The following is a 19,371-nucleotide window of genomic DNA, read 5'->3' as shown; positions in this document are numbered from 1 at the left end:
ACATAACGAGACCCTCTTTAAAAATAAACATATAGTTACAATGGAAAAGAACTATGTTCATTTATATTAAAAGAAAGAAAAGGGGGAGTGCTACTGAATTCAAATTGTTCTACCAAAAATCAAAGTATAAAACAGAGAAGCAATTATATTTAAACTTAAAGAAAAAAACATGGCATAATACTGGGCTCAAATTCTTTTGACAGAAGTCAAAATGACCATGGTTTTACACTGTAAATATCCTAATTGCAGCAATACAGCATAAAAGTGAAAGTGGTTTCCCAAAGGGACACAACTCCCAAATTATAAATGACCTATACATATGAACCAGGAAGGAAAAGGAACTAGATCCAGTCCTCATCTCCACCCTCACTCCAAGCAAACTGCTCCTTGGTTCCCAATTCAGACAACTGGTTAGTAATGAACCCAAAGCATTTATCTCTTCTCATAAATCATACAAAGAATGTTAACCACAGAAATTAAAAATCAATAGAGGAAAAAAATCAGGAAAATACCCAAGATTTTGGAAATTAAACATATACCTAAAATAACCCATGAGTCAAAAACGTCATAAGGGAAATGAGAAAACATTTACTTGAAGGATAATGAAAACATACATATAAAAATTTAGGAGATGCAGCTAAAGCAGTGTTGTGTGGGAAATCTATAGTTTTAAAAGTCTGTATCAGAAAATAAGGTCTCCAAACAGGCAAAGTGGCATGTGCCTATAGTCTTAGCTACTTTGAGCCCAGGAGGTCGAATCCAGCCTGAGCAACATAGCAAGACCTTGTCTTTACAAAAACAATAAAACCAAATAATATTTTAAAGAAGACAATAAGGCCTCAAGTCAATAACCTACGCTTTCTTACAACTTAACAGGAAGACCAAAACTAAACTCAAACTAAGAAGGACACAGCAAAGAATAAAGATTAGAGCAGAAATCAAGACAAAAGAGAAAAATCAATAAAACCAAAAAGATCAAAAAGTTTGGCAAACCTTAGCTAGAATTACCAAGGGAAAAAAGAAGATACAAATTACTAAAATCAGCAATGAAAGAGGTTGCAATTATCACTAGTGCCCCACAGCAATTTAAAGGATTAAGGAAATACTATGACCAACTTTATGACAACAAATTTGACCAACTAGATGAAATGAACAAATTTCTATAAAGACACAAATTGACCAAAACTGACTCAAGAAAAATTTTAAAGTATGAACATACCTTTAACAAGATACTGAAATAGTAACTGAAAATCTTCCTCAAAAGAAAATTCTAGGGCTAAAGGCCTTCACTGATAAATTCCAACAAATAATTAAGAACAATAACAACCAAAAATGAAAGAGAAAACACTTCCCAACTCATTCTTTAAAGGCCAGCAGCTACCCTCAATACCAAAGCCAAACACAAGAAAAGAAAATACAGACCAAAATCCCTCATGAACATAGATAAAAAAAAATCCATACTAAAACATTCAACAGAATCCAGCAACATATAATCCAATACCCATTCGCAATTATAAAAAAAAAATTAACAAACTAGAAATAAAACTTCTTTAACCTGATGGTGGGGCATCTATACAAAGCCTACAGCCAACATCATACTTAAGGGTGAAATATAATGCTTTTCCTCCAAAGATCAGGAACAAGGAAAGGATGTCTGCTTTTGCCACTTCTTTTCAAACTTGTGCTCGGTGTTCTAGCTAGTGCAGTAAAGTTAAAAAAAAAAAAAAGAAAGAAAGAAAGAAAGGAAAAAGAAAATTAAAGGCATCCAGATTGAAAAGAAGTAAAACTGTTTTTAGTAACAAATTATACACTCTTATATATAAAAAATCCCAAGAAATCCACACACAAAAACTATAACTAATAAACAAGTTTAGCAAAGTCACAGTACAAACTTAATACCATATAAAAGCCAATTGCATTTTGTGTTTCTATATACTAGCAATGAATACTCAAACATTAACAATTTTTTAAAATTCCATTCATAATAGTATCAATAATATATTAAAAACATGACTTCTACACTCACTACAAAAGATGGCTGAAAGAAATTAAAGAAAATCTAAATAAATAGAGACACATTTCATGTCCACAGATTAGAAGACTCTAAATATTGTCAAGATGGCAATTTTCCCCAATCTATAAATTCAATGCAATCGTTATCAGAATCCCAGGTGGCTTTTTTTTTTTTTTTAAGAAACTGACAGGCTGATTCTAAAATTTATATGGAATCACAGAGGATAGCCAAAACACACTTTGTTTTTTCTTTTTTTCTTACTGGCAAGATCAAGGTATTTATTTGATTGTGTGTGGGGGGGGGTGCGGGGGGTTGGTTTGTTTTGTTTTGTTTTGTTTTTAGAGATAAAGGTCTAGCTATGTTGCCCAGCTAGGCTCTCCTGGGCTCAAGCGATCCTCCCACCTCAGCCTCCCAAATAGCTAGCACTAGGCACCCAGCTGCCAGAACAATTTTGAAAAATCCAAGAGAACTTATACTACCAAATTCCAAATTTTATTCTAAAGCCACATTAATCAAGACAGTGTGGTAACAGTGAAAATATAGACATATACATCAATGGAAAAGAACTGAGAGTTCAGGAAGAAATGCTTGTATTTATGGTCACCTGATTTGTATGACATGGGTACCTAGATAATTCAATGAGTCAAGGAGAGTATTTTCAACATATTGTATTAGACAATATGATATCCCAATGCCAAAAAAGAAAAAAAAAAAAACCTTACACCTGTACCTTACAACATACACAAAAATTAACTCAACATGATCACAAGCCTAAATGTAAGAGCTAAAAACTTTAAATACTAAAAAGAAACACAGAAGAAAAATCTTTGTGATTTTTAATTGGCCAAAGTGTTCACAGATGTTGACACCAAATGCACAATCCACAAAAGAGAAAAAACAGTAAAATGGATTTCCTCAAAATTAAAAATTTGTACTTCAAAAGACACCATTAAGAAAATACCATATTTGCAAGTCACATACCTGATAAACACCTATAATCACATTTTTAAAAAAATATCCTACAAATAAATAAGAATAATCCAATTTAAAAGTAAACATAAGATTTGAATAAACATTTCACCAAAGAAATATGAATGCCTAATAAGCACATGAAAATATGCTCAGTATCATTAGTTATCAGAGAAAGTAAATCTATGGCATACTACTACATACCCATTAGAATGGCTAAATTCAAAATGACAATACCAAGACTTGGCAAAGATGTGGAGAAACTGGTTATCACTGGCGAAATGTAAAATGGTACAATTACAATGGAAAACAGTTTGGTAATTTCTTAAAAAGTTAATCATAAATTTACCATACAATCCAGCAATTCTAGGAACCTACGCAAAGAGAAATGAAAACATATGTCCACACAGAAATAATGTATGCGAAGGTAATAGCAGCATAATTTATAATAGCCCAAAACTGGCCACAATCCAAATGTCCATTAATTGGTGAGTAAATAAAAGTTAGTATATTCATGCAATGGCGTACTGTCCTGTAATTAAAAGAAACAAACTATTGGTGCATGCCACAACATAGATGAACTTCAAAAACATTATGCTAAGTGAAAGAAGCTAGATGCAAAAGAGTACATTATTATATGATCCCATTTATATTAAATGACAGAAAAGCACAGACCATAGAAGAGTTACCCATGGCTGAGAGTAGGAGCAGGGATTAACTATAAATGAGCACAAAGGAACTTTTTAAAGTGATGAAAATGTTCTAAAATCAAATTGTAATGATCATTACACAACTCTAAAGTTAAAAAACAATAACACTTAAGACAAGGCACAAGTAGTTATAGAATCCAACATTTTATCCAATGCCAATACAAGAATCCCTTGAAATTTCAGTCCCCAACCCCCAGGCGGCCTGGTACATCTGTGGCCTGTTAGGAAACCGGCTGGGGATCACTGCCCAAACTCTGCACCATGCCCTCCCCAACCCACGACACACCACCCTAACCTCCACTCCGTGGAAAAATTATCTTCCATGAAACCAATCCCTGGTGCCAAAAAGGTTGGGGAACACTGCAGAATACCCTTGACTTCATCTAATGAAGGGCATAGGGAATATGAAGGAAAAAAACACATATGTATGTGGTGTGCATATGCATGCACTTAAAAGGACAAACCATAGGTTAAAAAAATCAGTTACCTACTGGGAAGGAGAGACAGCAGAGTGAAAAATTAACAGTAATAAGAAAAGACTATGAGTTTAACCTCTTTTATAAGATTTTACTTTCAAACTATATAAATATTTTATATCATAACGAAAACAAAATTTTAAAGGAAATCTCTAAAAAGCAAAATGAAATAAGTAATCATAATTTTATATCAAATAGGTGGTATAACCATTCAAAGATAAACTATTTCAAAGGACTTTGTAACACAGAAAATTGACTCTTAATCCTCGGATCCTAATCTTTCTTGTTTTTAGTAATAACGTTGGTGGTAGAGTTGATAGTAATTATGAATGTATTTACATTATTGTGGGATTAAGTAAATGTTGATGCCCTTGAGAATCCTTTTTTTTCAGCAGCAGGAAGGAGGAAATTTATAAAAGACAAGAGGTTAAGTAAAAAATCCTGAAGTCTTAAAAAGAATTCATTTGGACTTAGTATGAACTCATGCTTTCATCTTAAATATATGTATTTCTTAGCACTATCCATTGAAAAGTCCTGGAAACAAGGTCCAACCCCAGGAACAATTAATTCAGATAGAATTGAAAAACATTTTCCAATGTTTTTCAGGGCTTCTTGGACAAATGGCTGATTCCAAGTTTGTGATAAGAAGTGGACAAGATTAGTTTTGATCACCTTGTTATACCAAAAAGTAAGAAAACTATCAAAGGTCAGGACTCAGGAGCAAACCTGAAGAGGTTCCCACTGGCCAAAAAGAAAAGCTGAGCATGCATAAATGCAATGGAAGGAAGTACACCTGAGGACATTAAAAAGAAAAAAAAAAAAATCAATTTGTGACGCTAGTGAACCAGCTCATTAGTTTGAAAACTGGTAAGAGCAAGAATCAAGTATTTGTCCTTATTGAATGAATTATACCAACATATAATCAAATCACAAGTGACAAATTTCTCTTTAGCCTTAATTCCATCAGTGATCTTTTCACTAGTCACATCAATCAAAACCTTTCCTAAGGCCGGGCGCTGTGGCTCACGCCTGTAATCCTAGCTCTTGGGAGGCCGAGGCGGGCGGATTGATCAAGGTCAGGAGTTCAAAACCAGCCTGAGCAAGAGCGAGACCCCGTCTCTACTATAAATAGAAAGAAATTAATTGGCCAACTGATATATATATATATAAAAATTAGCCGGGCATGGTGGCGCATGCCTGTAGTCCCAGCTACCCGGGAGGCTGAGGCAGAAGGATCGCTCGAGCCCAGGAGTTTGAGGTTGCTGTGAGCCAGGCTGACGCCACGGCACTCACTCTAGCCTGGGCAACAAAGCGAGACTCTGTCTCAAAAAAAAAAAAAAAAAAAAAAAACCTTTCCTAAGCTACCAACAACTTAAAGAACTTATACTCTACAGATCTTTATATTTTTTATGAGGTCTTAGGAGAATAACTATGCCTACTGTTGAGAACTGAAAATGGGCTAGAAAACACAAAATCTCACTGATTGACTCCACTACCAGTGAATTCTTAAGGACTTCATCCTCTGGCCTTATATTACTTACGAGATTGCCCACTATTCCTCAACACAAGTATCTGAAACTTTAATCTACCATTATAAATGCCTCTAGACAAACTTTCTTTATGCACTCAGCTAACCATCCTAACTCTCAAAGTTTCCCCAAAGCTTCTCTATACACTTCACAATGAAGGCAGCTCCAGTGACCTGAGGAACAAAGAAAAAGATTCAGGAGCTTCTTAGCTGGGATCAACATTAACCAAATACCTAACTATATGTCTCTACGGAAGGGAATTCCCTTCCTCCAATTTAAAAAATATGAAGGCCAGGAGTTTCAGACCAGCCTAGGCAACATAGCAAGACCTCATCTCTACAAAAACATTAAAAAATTAGCTGGGTGTGGTGGTGAATGTCTGTAGTCCCAGCTACTCAGGAGGCTGAAGCAGGAGGATCACCTGAGTCTCCAGGAGTTCCACGCTGCAGTGAGCTTTTTTTTTTTTTTTTTTTTTTTTTTTTGAGACAGAGTCTCACTTTGTTGTCCAGGCTAGAGTGAGTGCCGTGGCGTCAGCCTAGCTCACAGCAACCTCAAACTCCTGGGCTTGAGTGATCCTTCTGCCTCAGCCTCCCGAGTAGCTGGGACTACAGGCATGCGCCACCATGCCCGGCTAATTTTTTATATATGTATCAGTTGGCCAATTAATTTCTTTCTATTTATAGTAGAGACGGGGTCTCGCTCTTGCTCAGGCTGGTTTTGAACTCCTGACCTTGAGCAATCCGCCCGCCTCGGCCTCCCAAGAGCTAGGATTACAGGCGTGAGCCACAGCGCCCGGCCTGCAGTGAGCTTTGATTGCAGCACTGCACTCCAGTATGGGTGACAGAACAAGACCCTGTCCAAAAGAGAGAAAGGAGAGAGGGAGGGAGGGAGGGAGGGAGGGGGAAGGAAAGGTGGGAGGGAGGGAGGGAGATATCAGATGACATTTTAAAATTTGCAAAAATGCATTTTATCCTAGAAAATAAAATGCATGGGCAATCTGCATCAAGGAAAAATAAGTCACTCACTGGCAGACTCTCCTATAAAACCTGGGGAGTGTTTGGAGAAAGGTTTAATTTGGCTTAATGTTCCATATAGTTATACACAAAAGTACAAAAAAAGACTTGTTCAAAATACACACCTTCAGACTTCAAAAATTTATAGTTCATGACAAAAAAAATTCTCACGGCACTGCCTTGAATACTTATCTGTATTTCACAGAAATTACCTTCCTTTCCAAAAATGGTCTTGTAACTAAATGAATTTGATACTTATGTGCCTTGTTTCAACAAATGATGTGACACTGACCCTAGAAAGACTTAAATATCCACTTTTATACCTAATTTTCTTAAGTTACCCATTTGTTATTTATTCTCCTTCCTCTTAACTTTTCTTCCCCAAATCAACCAATCATAATTTAAGGCTAAAACTTAGTTTTAGAATACCACAATTCTCATTCTGGGTATTTCTGGGAATACATAACATTGGTAATTAATTTACTAAGATATTTAGTATGAGACTTTTTTAATGCTCTAATTTGTGGAACTTTTTGATTATGGAAATTTTCAAACAGCCAAAAGCAAAAACAATTAGCCTCCATATATTCATCACCTAGATTAAATAATTACCAAGACTATGCCACATCTGCTTCACCTACCCATCTTTTGTTCCATAAGTATTTCAAAGCAAATCCCACACATCATTAATTCACCTCTATAAATACCAGCATAAGTCACTACAAAATGTAACTGTGATACCATTATCATATCTAACAAAATTAGCAATTTTAAATAATTTAAAAACCAGATTAATATTCAATTTAAGAGAAAAAACTTTTTTTTTTTTTTTTTTTTTTTTTTTTTTGAGACAGAGTCTCGCTTTGTTGTCCAGGCTAGAGTGAGTGCCGTGGCGTCAGCCTGGCTCACAGCAACCTCAATCTCCTGGGCTCAAACGATCCTACTGCCTCAGCCTCCCGAGTAGCTGGGACTACAGGCATGCGCCACCATGCCCGGCTAATTTTTTTTTTTTATATATATATATCAGTTGGCCAATTAATTTCTTTCTATTTATAGTAGAGACGGGGTCTCGCTCTTGCTCAGGCTGGTTTTGAACTCCTGACCTTGAGCAATCCGCCCGCCTCGGCCTCCCAAGAGCTAGGATTACAGGCGTGAGCCACAGCGCCCGGCCGAGAAAAAACTTTTAAAGGCCCTAGAAAGCGTCTGTAATTCAGCCATCAAAAAACATTTTATAGATTGTACTTTTCTGAATCAATGTGCTTTTTAGGGGCATAAACCTTTCCTTGTATTAAACAGATTTAACATAGATCATTCACATCATTACTTTATGGTGTTAATATGCCAAAGCTAGCACTTGGATTGGCTGGCATTCATCCTCATCTGTGACCCTGACAAGAATCACTGCCAGCCAGAATCAAGATTTACAAACCAACATAAATGAGAGAGACTCAGAGCACCACTATAAATAAACTGTAACGAGGTCTCAAATCAATTTGCCCCTTTCTTCAGACAAGGGATAGGCACTCCTCCTTAGCATAGGTAAACAAGGACATCATTAATCTTGGCGAACTCTTCTAAATACAGAGCTTATCCCAGTTTTGAACAAAGCAACCAGTAACTCATTTACTTCAAAATACTATTAGTAAAGATGGCCATACTATAAATTTTATGTTGATTACTAAATTATGTCTTAATCACTTCTGAAGCAAAAATTTTTTTTGATTCTCCATTTTGATTCTCCAAATAGTGAAGTAATTTAACCCCACAAGTATTTTGACCAGATTACTGGAGGAAATTAAGTTTAGGGAGATGAGGAGAGGAGGCACATGAAAAAATAAAATTGACAATAGCTATTAATATTATTAGCAAAATTTACTGATGACTAAAAAGTAAACACTGGACCTGACAATAATTATAATCATAAAAGCTACAATAGTAAAAATTATCATAACTTAAAACACTGACAAATTAGACATGAACAACAAAGACACTTTATAAATCAAATCCTTATTTTAAGGTTTATATAGAAAAGAAAGAAATGATACCAATGAAAATTTTGGTAAAATACAAACTGATAAAAGTGAAAAATGGTTTAGTTGGTCTGCAGAGAAAACTGATCAAGGAATTAAACTAGCTCAATAGCTTAACTATTGCCTTTGACAAAATGTATCATATAATTCTAATTTAAATGTCATATGCATAAAAACAGTATTACTCAGAATCAAAACACTCTATCACCATGCCTTCTCTCCAAAATTCCTTCTCCTGGTAATGCTTCTATTATAGCAAGGACTGCCTTATCAATAACTTCAAATAAAGTAATTTTATATAAACTTTGTTACTGATGAGATGACTCATAATCAGGGAAAATTAACCAATACTCATCATGAAATACCATTATCAGAAGGCAAAAAATGCACACAGGCAAATGATGGTTATGATCAAAAACCATCATGCCATTTGTCCAAAAAGTATTCTCAGAAACCAGAATTTTAAATGGACAAAGCATCCACAAGAAGACTCAATAAATCTTATAATACTGGAGATATGGAAAAAAAACCAATTTTTGTAATAATACCACAACCTACTTTACCAAAATAATAAAAGAAAAATAAAAACAGTACAGAATCCAACACTATAAAATATGTGGCATCCTACAAAAGAAGCAGTTTTCTGCTTTTGCTGAAGACAGGAACATCAAACAAAAGAGATATCATAAAAGATACATCTCTAGACCAGGCCTGGTGGCTCATGCCTGTAATCCTAGCACTTTGGGGGGCAAAGGCAAGAAAATCACTTGAGTCCAGGGGTTCAAGACCAGCCTAAGCCACACAGTGTTACCCTGTCTCTACTAAAAAATAAAAAATTAGCCGGGCCTGGTAGCCTGAGCCTGTAGTCCCAGCTAGTCAGGAGGCTGAGGCAGGCAGATTACTTCAATCCAGAAGTTCAAGGCTGCAGTGAGCAGCGATGATTGCACCACTGCACTGTAGCCTGGGCCACAGGGTGAAACCCCATCTTTATAAAAAAAAAAAAAAAATTAAAATTTTTAAAAACGAAGTTTTCTGGGTTCATTATGTTACTGATTCTAAAGCCAACTTCCTCAGCAATTACTATTGAATGAAATGTCCTTTTTGTCAGCCATTCCTTTCAAAATGGCCCAGATAACTTTATTAACCATCTAATTATAACTACTGTTACATACACAGAAAGAAAAAAAAGCTTTATTCATAGCAAAAAGAATTTTGCTGCCAACCAAAACTGCTGTGAAGTTCTTGGATCAAACACAGGATGATAATTTAAAAGATGACAAAACATCTGAATGGATGATGACAAGTGGCACACTTGATCTTGGAAAGGAACTCCCAAATGCTGCAGACAAAAAAATCTTCAAATACTTTATCCAGAAATGTAGCAGGCTTGGATTCTGCCAGGCAAATCATTCCTGTACCATAAGGGTAAGGTTTTGTTTTGTTTTGTTTTTTATGGGTACATAATATTACATACTTATTGGGTACATGTGATATTTTGATACAAGCATACAATGCCTAATGATCAAATGAGGGTAACTGGGCTATCCATCACCTCAAATAACTCTCCTGGTTATTTTGAAATATACAATAAATTATTAACTATAGTCACCCTATCATGCTACCAAAGGGCAAGCCTCTTCTATCAATATAATCACATTTGTCCAAGAAATATACTTCACATCTTTCCATTTTGTACAGTATAACCAAAAAAAAAAAAAAACCCACCTTGTCCCTATTTTAAAATATCTCAATTAAGAAAAGCCAATAAAAAATAGTTTTGGAATTTTCAAAAAGAAAGAAAAAAGTCAATAAAAAGAGTGTAAGCCTGATATCAAATGGGGGGACACCCCTTTAATTTATAAAAGGTAATAAAATGAGGCAGAACACTAACAATGATGGGGGGAAATGAAGCCAATTATATGCCATGATGTTCAACAAGTTTGAGAGAGTATTCCTTTTGTGCCATCCCAAAACATGTTTTCTGTACATCTGGCATTATACAAATTAATCATTTTCTTTCATTATGTTATTACTTGATTCTATCACTCAACATTTACCTGGATATTTCTCATCAACATGAAAAAGCAGGACATGTTAAATCCCTGAAAGTTTAGCAAATAATTGCTGTCACAAATCAAAAGAATTTTAAAGTTAATAAGTGCTAGAAATCAGGTTTCTGGGCATCTCAGGACAGAGGTTAATGTTCTGGAAGTTTATAACACAGGTTGCTCTTAGGATTACCACTTGTAGAGGAAGGAAGGAAAAGGCAGAAGAAGAACAAGTTAGGCTTGGATGTACTCACAACAAATGCCTTAGCTCACCCCACAGCAAACTCTGAAGCTGTGATGACTCTTTAGGGTTGCCCTATGTTGGGGCCAGGGAGCCAGGTGTTTAATGCACCAGTGTTTGAACACAGGCTAATCCCAGCAAGGGGATGTGACCTGGAGAGAGTAGCTCTCTTCAACCAAGAGCAATTCCCAGGGAGGTCTGACAGTCCCAACAGCACACTAAGCAGCTAACAGAATGAAGTCCTTCAGTACTGAAGTGGGGATTTGGGTAGTATATCATGGCATCCACTACAATCAGTAGTAACTCTATAACTGTCTAAATCCGATAAATTTTGTGTAAAACAATGTATTAATTATAATAGTAATGATATGTGTCTTTAAAAGTGACTTGGCCCTCTGTTTCTTAAAGCTATAAACTAGCTAAATACCTAGGTTCTTTTTTTTTTTTTTTTTTTTGAGAGCCTCACTTTGTTGCCCAGGCTAGAGTGAGTGCCATGGCGTCAGCCTAGCTCACAGCAACCTCAAACTCCTGGGCTCAAGCAATCCTTCTGCCTCAGCCTCCTGAGTAGCTGGGACTACAGCTACCATGCCCGGATAATTTTTTCTATATACATTAGTTGGCCAATTAATTTCTTTCGATTTATAGTAGAGACCGGGTCTTGCTCTTGCTCAGGCTGGTTTCAAACTCCTGACCTTGAAGCAATCCGCCTGCCTGGGCCTCCCAGAGTGCTAGGATTACAGGCGTGAGCCACCGTGCCCAGCCAATACCTAGGTTCTTTTCAGTGCTAAAATTTGATGATTTATGACTTTCAAGACTTTATGGCTAGATCTATAAATAGTGTGTCGCATTATTTGGATATCAGTAACTGTTGAGGAGAATTGCACTCTATTTTGCATGTTGAAATTTCCTACAAAAAATTGCAAAATAAAGTTCAACAAAAGCTTGAATATTACTCATGCCAATTTTTTATGCTTTCAAACTTACCAGAAGCTTTACATACTTAAAGATTCTCCCTCCTCTTCCCGCTTCTCATCCCACACACACCCAACTCCTCCCCAACACACACACACACACACATCTCTCCCTCCCTCCATCCCTCCCATTCTTTCTCTCTCTCTCTCCACCCCTCCCTCTCCCTCCTCCTCCTTCTCTCCCTTTTCTTCTTCTTCTTTTTTTTTGAGACTGAGTCTCACTTAATTGCCCAGGCTAGAGTGAGTGCCCTGGTGTCAGCCTCGCTCACAGCAACCTCAAACTCCTGGGCTTAAGCAATCCTCCTGCCTCAGCCTCCCCAGTAGCTGAGACTACAGGCATGCGCCACCATGCCCGGCTAATTTTTTCTATATATATCAGATGGCCAATTAATTTCTTTCTATTTATAGTAGAGACAGGGTCTCACTCTTGTGCAGGGTGGTTTTGAACTCCTGACCTTGAGCGATCTGCCCGCCTTAGCCTCCCAGAGTGCTAGGATTACAGGCGTGAGCCACCGCGCCCGCCCCTTTTCTTCTTCCATCCAAGATAAATCTTCCTCTCTCCCTCCTAAGCTCTGGCTTCCACCCTACCTTCCTAGTTACCCACATAACTTTATACTTTCTCACTTTTACCTTCAACCTTCCTTCTCTACAGCAACTTGCCCTCTGGTTATTTGTTCCTGAAGTAGCTCCCCAGAATCAATCTTCTAATGAAAGGCAAAAATTGCTTATCCCAAATTCAATGGGCATTCTTCCTTGAGATGCTCTCCTTCCCTTCTCCAACACTACTGTCTGTCCCATCTCTTCTACATCCTCTTCTGTCTCTTCCTTAATTTTAGTATTTCCTATATTTCTGTAACAGGATCTACACTCCTTACTCTCTTCCAGTATTCCTTAGCAATCTTTACTGGGTGACAGACCCCTTTGAGAACCTGATAATACAAATATGTACAAATTATTGCATAGAATCTTATGGGGATCATGAGCCTTTTCCCTTTTTGAAACACAGATATGACACCACCCAAAGTTTAAAACTGTTCTCTCAACACTCCTTCCAAAGTCATCTGCTCATAAAGCTGTTTTACTACCATTTATAAACTTTTGACATCTGAATCTGTATCTCCAGCTCAAACCTTTCACTCCTGGGCTTCAGACCCAATGCCTACTAGTAATCACATTTTTTGTCAACTCACAAATAACTCGTTAACATGTACCAATATAAATTTATCTCACCTAAACCCCCACCCGCCTGCTCTTCTTCAGCATCCCTTATTCTCTTAGACGCTGACACTATCATTCACTCACAAACTAGATACCTTGAAACAATCCAGAGGCTTCTCTTCACCTCCATTTCATATCCAGTCAGTCTTCTTGCATGTAGCTTCTAAAAATCTGCCAATTACACCCTTCAGGGTTTACTCCCACAACTACTCCTGCCTTAGTTCAATTCTCTTCATTTCTCATCCTGAATATTGAGTTTTCTAGCTGATATCCATGCCTCAACTTCATCCACTCCAATCAATCCATCTTCCAAGTGATCTTTCTAAAACACAAGTCTGATTATAATGCCTTTCTTTTCAAAACCCTTCAATCAGACTTTAAAATCCAAAGCCTTTACCCTAAAGAGAACAACTTGAAAAAAAAAAAAAAAAAAAAAAAAAAAATCCAAAGCCTTTGGAATGACATATAAAGCCTTCAAGAATCTGGTCCCCACCTACGCTCTCCCCCACCCCAAATCTCATACCACTACCACTAAGCTTTCTCCAAAAACTCTATACTCCATTCTCACCACCACTGACTATTGCAAAGCATAGAATAAACTTACTCATTCCTCTGTGGGTTGCTCTTCCTAGAATGTCCTTGGGCAATCCTTGCATGGTAAATTATTCTACAAGAATCAACTCAAATATAAATTCCAAGAGAATATCTTCCCTACTTCTCTCCCCTCTGTTTGTTGAAAAACCACACTTTATACATTCTCCTACTATAGCACTTATCATATTACATTGTCATTGTTCACTGAGTCTCACTCAAGACCAGAAACTTATCTATCTCTATATCATTAAACCAGCATTGGCACATAAGCCACACCTAATAAATGTACAACGAATCAATCATAAAAAGAACATTAGATTTGAGAGTCACTTTGGTAATCGCTTTTTCCATAGCCTCATTTTAACCAATATGGACTTTCATGGATTATATAGCTCCTTACTAGCAATGAGAAATAGAAGCTGAGTCTACTGATTCCCAGCCTAGTATTCCTTTCCCTTATTCAGCACCATCCCTACTTCTACGATTTTAAGTTCATGGCATATACTGAGACAATTTTAGTTTCTTTGTATTTATCAAAGAGAATGATTACTGAAACTGAGCCTAGGCAAAATCAATAATGATCTACAAGATATAAAACCTTTTTAGAGAAAGAAGAACTAGTAGCTGACAATAATGTATAGTGATGGGGCAGAAAGAGTGAAAGGAAGGGGAGGATGGATTCTGAACAACAGATTTCTAAAGGTCAGTACAGTAATCCCTACTGCACAGTAACTGGAGCTACAAGAGCCCTGCCTGGATTCTCTATACACTGACTTCAATTTTTAAAGTTAATCGTAAATGTTTCAAGTGAATATATACACTATAAAGCAGCAGACCTCAACCTTTTTGGTACCAAGGACAGGTTTCACAGAAGACAACTTTTCCACGGGGGTTGGGGAAGCAGAGCTCAGGTGGTGATGCAAACTGTGGGGAAGGGGAGCAGCTGCTGTAAATACAGATGAAGCTTCGCTGGCTCCCCTACCACTCACCTCCTACTGTGCACACACCCCCTTCTTAAGTTGCATGGAAGACAATGTTTACATCAGGGAGTGTGGCAATGGAGCTGTGTGGCCTGCAGATTGGGGACTGCAGCTATAAAGCACTGTGCTATCTTCTCTGCTAAAGAGATTCCAGCAAAAACAAAGCTCAGCCTATATACCAGTCTAAGAATTTATAGCATCAGAAATCTTAACAAAAGACTATTTATGTTATGTATATTAAATATGTAGATATGTATTATATAATGTATGTATGTATAAAATATATAGATATTAAACTCATTATCAGATAGCTGGTTTTCACAAATGTCACTTCAGATAGCATTATTCATATATAAAATTGATCTATAAAAATTATTTATAAAATTTTCTAGTATTGAGTAACAATAAATTGATGCTGATAAACTAAAATATATACATACAGCCTATTTCTTTTGTATTGAGAATAATTATCCTGAATCTGAGTCATAACCCATCAGCCTAGATTCAGTCTCCAGCACTATCAAGGTACATACAAAGAACAGGAGAATATACTTCTCCCTCTGATGTCAAAAGTCTGAGATAGGGCCTAGACAATGATCTTCTCATAATCCAATCCATTGATCTAATTATCTGCATTCTTCACCTTTTCCAAATGAAGAGTTAATTGTTTAGGCTACCTTCATTTAATAAAACATTTCTTCTTCCTCCATTACTTATGTAAATAATTCCTCGGGCCCAGCTATATATGCCAATCATGGCACTAGAGCCAGCCACTCCATCTTTTAACAAGGCATTATCAGACCTTTTTTACATCTCTGAATTATAGCACCAACATTATATCCCAAAATTAAAGATGTAAAATATGTTTTCAAACAATAATAGGACATCTTCTGGATACATATACTTATGGAAATCATCTCTGGATTCAGCCAAGAACAAAAATGACTATAACATAAAAAAGATAATATGTGTCACTTAACAAATTGGCACATGTGAATTAACTGTTCTTGGACAATTAAAACTGTGGTCTTTTTTTTAACCTTTTTTTACTTTTTCAGACAGGGTCTCTCTCTTCCAACCCAGGCTGGGTTGAGTGGCTTATCATACCTCACTGCAACCTCGAACTCCTAGGCTCAAGTGAGCCTCTTGCCTCAGCCTGCCAAGTAGCTGGGACTATAGCCATTATGTCTGGCTAATTTTTTTTTTTTTTTTTTTTGGAGACAGGGTCTTGCTCTTGGCTCAGGCTGGTCTTGAACTCCTGCCTCGGCCTCCCAAAGTGCTAGGATTACAGGCATGAGCCACCACATCCAGCTAAAACTGTTCTTTTTAAAAGCTTATTTTCATTCTTGCAAAACCAATGCCCAATTATATTAGGTCATTAAGTATGAAATATCTAATTTCCTTAAGTACTAAATGTGACAGTTGATATCTCTGACATTTCCCTTTGACACTTCTTTTATCTTTCTTAGGAAGGTACATCCTCATTCTCTCAAACACACAGTATGACTTATGATTATCTTTCAAAGTTTTTTTTAAACAATTTTTGTAAAACCATAGATAAGTCAAAAATTTGTGTTATTATCAAACATGAGTTCCGGCATAGAACCAGAACTACACAGATAGCTCAAAATATCAACAAAGTCACAAAGTCTTTTTTGAATAAAATGTGACTAATGAGCACACAGTACCTTGATGGCTTGAAAAAAGTTCCATTCTGATGATTTTAATCTTAAAAATGAGCCACATGGGCAACCTGAGACCAAGGTGAATAATAATGAGCCAAAAGCTGTAGTAGAAGCAAACCTATCTCAACCTTCGTGTAAATTAACAACAAGGTTTGATGTTACTACTTCAACAATATTAAGACCATTTAAAACAAATCAGCAAGGTAAAAAAGCTGGATAGATGAGTACCACATAAATTAAACAAGCATCCAAAAACACTGTCTCGAAACTTCTCTTTCTTGGCTGTCACGACATAAAGACAAACCACTTCTACACCATACTGTTACGTATAATAAAAAATAGATTCTTTTTGACAATCACAGGTGTTCCACACAAGGGTTGGATAAAGATAAAAGTGCCAAAACACACTCCAAAACCGAATATTCATCAAAGAAAGCTAATGGTGTCTGTTCAGTCGCCCAGCACTGGTGTTATCCACTACAGCTTCATGAAACCTGGTCAATCAATTACAGCAGATGTCTACTACAACCAATTTGACAAAATGATGAGGATGCTTGTGACTAAACAGCCGAGACTGGTCAATAGAGACCAGCCAATCCTCTGACTCCATCACATGTCACACAAAAACACTAGTTTAACTACTGAGTCTGGACTCAGAAACTCTCAGTCATCCACCAAATTCACCAGCCCTTGTACCAACTGACTATCTCTTCTTCCAGACTTTGTTTTTTGGTTTTTTGTGTTTTTTTTTTATTTTTTATTTTTTTCTTTTGCATCCATTTTTGTGCCAGTATTGACTTTGGACCACTTCTTACAAGGAAAAATATTCGATTCTCAACAAACTGTAAAAAATGCCTTTCACGATTTCATCGCCACTCACTTTCCAGACTTCTTCACTGTTGACATAAACAAGCTACCTTTAGGATGGCAAAACTGTGTCAATAGTTTATGCAATAATTTAATTAATTGTACTGCTTCTTGTTTAAGATATAATAAACTTTTGACTTGAATCAGACATTTCATTTTTAATGACCAAATAGTTTTCTACAGACATACATTAAAGTCAAAACCTCTCAAAAATATTTTCATTAGGCAAAATTCATAAGTACTATGAGTGCCACTATAAACAATAATAAGCTCAGGTCAAAGAGAAATGAATCTGAAACTAGAGAATACTCCTAAGACAGCACCATTTTACTCTTGGTGGAGCTTCCCTAGCCCAGGTTTTTTTGTTTTTTTTAAAGACAGGGTCTGTCTCTGTCTCACAGGCTGGAGTGCAGTGGTGTGATCATAGCTCACTGAAACCTGAAACTCCTGGGCTCCAGCAATCCTCTTGCCTCAGCCTCCCCAGTAGCACATCCACAACGCCCAGCTAATTTTTAAATTTTTTTTGTAAAGAGAAGGGTCCCACTATGTTGTCCACACTGGGTATCACACTCCTGGCCTCCTAAAGTACTCGATTTTAGGCATGAACACCACACCAGGCTCTCTTCTTTTAATTTTTGATTGAACAGCACCACTTAAAGTTCCTTTAAACCTCCACCCAGTTAATTTTAGCATAAACCAAAAAGTACAGGCCTCAAAGAAATCAGCAGATCCAAATAACAAATTAAGGTTTTGAAATTATTACTTCCCTAATTAAATATCCAAGCAGCTATGTCCAGATCAGCATTAGCCCCTTTAAATATCCCTATCACCCAGATTCCACAGATTTACAAACTATTTTCTTTAAAATATCTAGCACAAATGACAAAAATATGCATTTTAATTAAAAACAAGTCAGGAGGATAATATGACAGATGTGCATTAGTCACTAAAAATGATGACATAGTGGAAGTATTTTGACTAATTATTTTAAAGTTCACTATATAACTTTAAATAACTAAGTACTACTACCTTGAGACCAGTAATAAACATGTATGCCAATTTTACAGGGATTTGAGGGGTGAAACAAAAGAACAGTTAAACACTGCAATTTTAACAGTATGAAAGTTACTCGAGCCAAGCTGTTTAACTTTCCACAGTTAGCTGAAAATTATGACAAAATCCTTCTGGTACTCAGGGTGATAAGTCAGTACTTTACATAAGGTAAGTTTCATCAATTATCATTATAAATTAAAAAACCAAATGTTCATCATAGATTATTAAAGGAATAACCACTCAGTTCCACAATGTTCATAAACTCAAATCATGCCTCATTTCATATTCCACTAAGAATTAGAAAAGAATGCCAGGCATCATTTATCTTAATAACTAAGCAGGGAAGACTTTTATAGAGTGTGGTTACAGAGTACTTTTGTAATATTCCATTTTCCTATTTTAGCAAAGCAATGATGGTCGCTCATGAAATTATTACCAATTAGATAATATAGGATGGTCAGTTAGGCACAATTAACTTGATTCATAGCTGAACAACCAAACATTAATCAATAAACCAATATAAATCTAGACCCAAATTTCCCAAACTGGTGTTCCATGGAACCATAAAGTTTATTACCCTCTTAGAAAGTCATCCCAAAATACTTCAGCATCTTAAAACTGAATACTACAGCTGTCAAGAAACTTGCTTAACACAGCATTGCTTAAATTTACTGGCATGCGCTTTTTGTATTCTAAGACAGCACTACTATCGTCCAAGGGTTAGTATCAGAATCACTTACATAGCCTACTCAAGACCTGACTCAGTATCGAGATGCTGACCAGGAATGTGTATTTTTAAAAAGCATCCCAAATTCTGACACACAAACAGGATTAGGAACCATGAAAGATACTTTAACCTTTCTTCGCCTTGAAGCTACCTTGCACAGTAACAAGAATTTCTGGGGATTTTTCCTAATCATTTCATCACTTAAGTAGAAAATGCGATGAAGTTATTCAAAGGGATAAAAGTACT

The 19,371-nt window shown here is 36.4% G+C and overlaps 1 protein-coding gene across 1 annotated transcript in view; it reads right to left on the bottom strand.

The window, feature by feature from the left end:
* Positions 1-19,371, bottom strand: part of MSL2 (MSL complex subunit 2) — a 35,295-nt gene that overhangs the window by 4,045 nt on the left and 11,879 nt on the right. The gene's annotated exons all lie outside the window — the stretch shown is intronic.

This window comes from Microcebus murinus, chromosome 1 (genome assembly GCF_040939455.1).
Source record: "Microcebus murinus isolate Inina chromosome 1, M.murinus_Inina_mat1.0, whole genome shotgun sequence".
Classification (NCBI taxonomy): Eukaryota; Metazoa; Chordata; class Mammalia; order Primates; family Cheirogaleidae; genus Microcebus; species Microcebus murinus.
The sequence above is the reverse complement of the archived record's forward strand: the minus strand, read 5'-3'. Positions and strand labels throughout refer to the sequence as shown.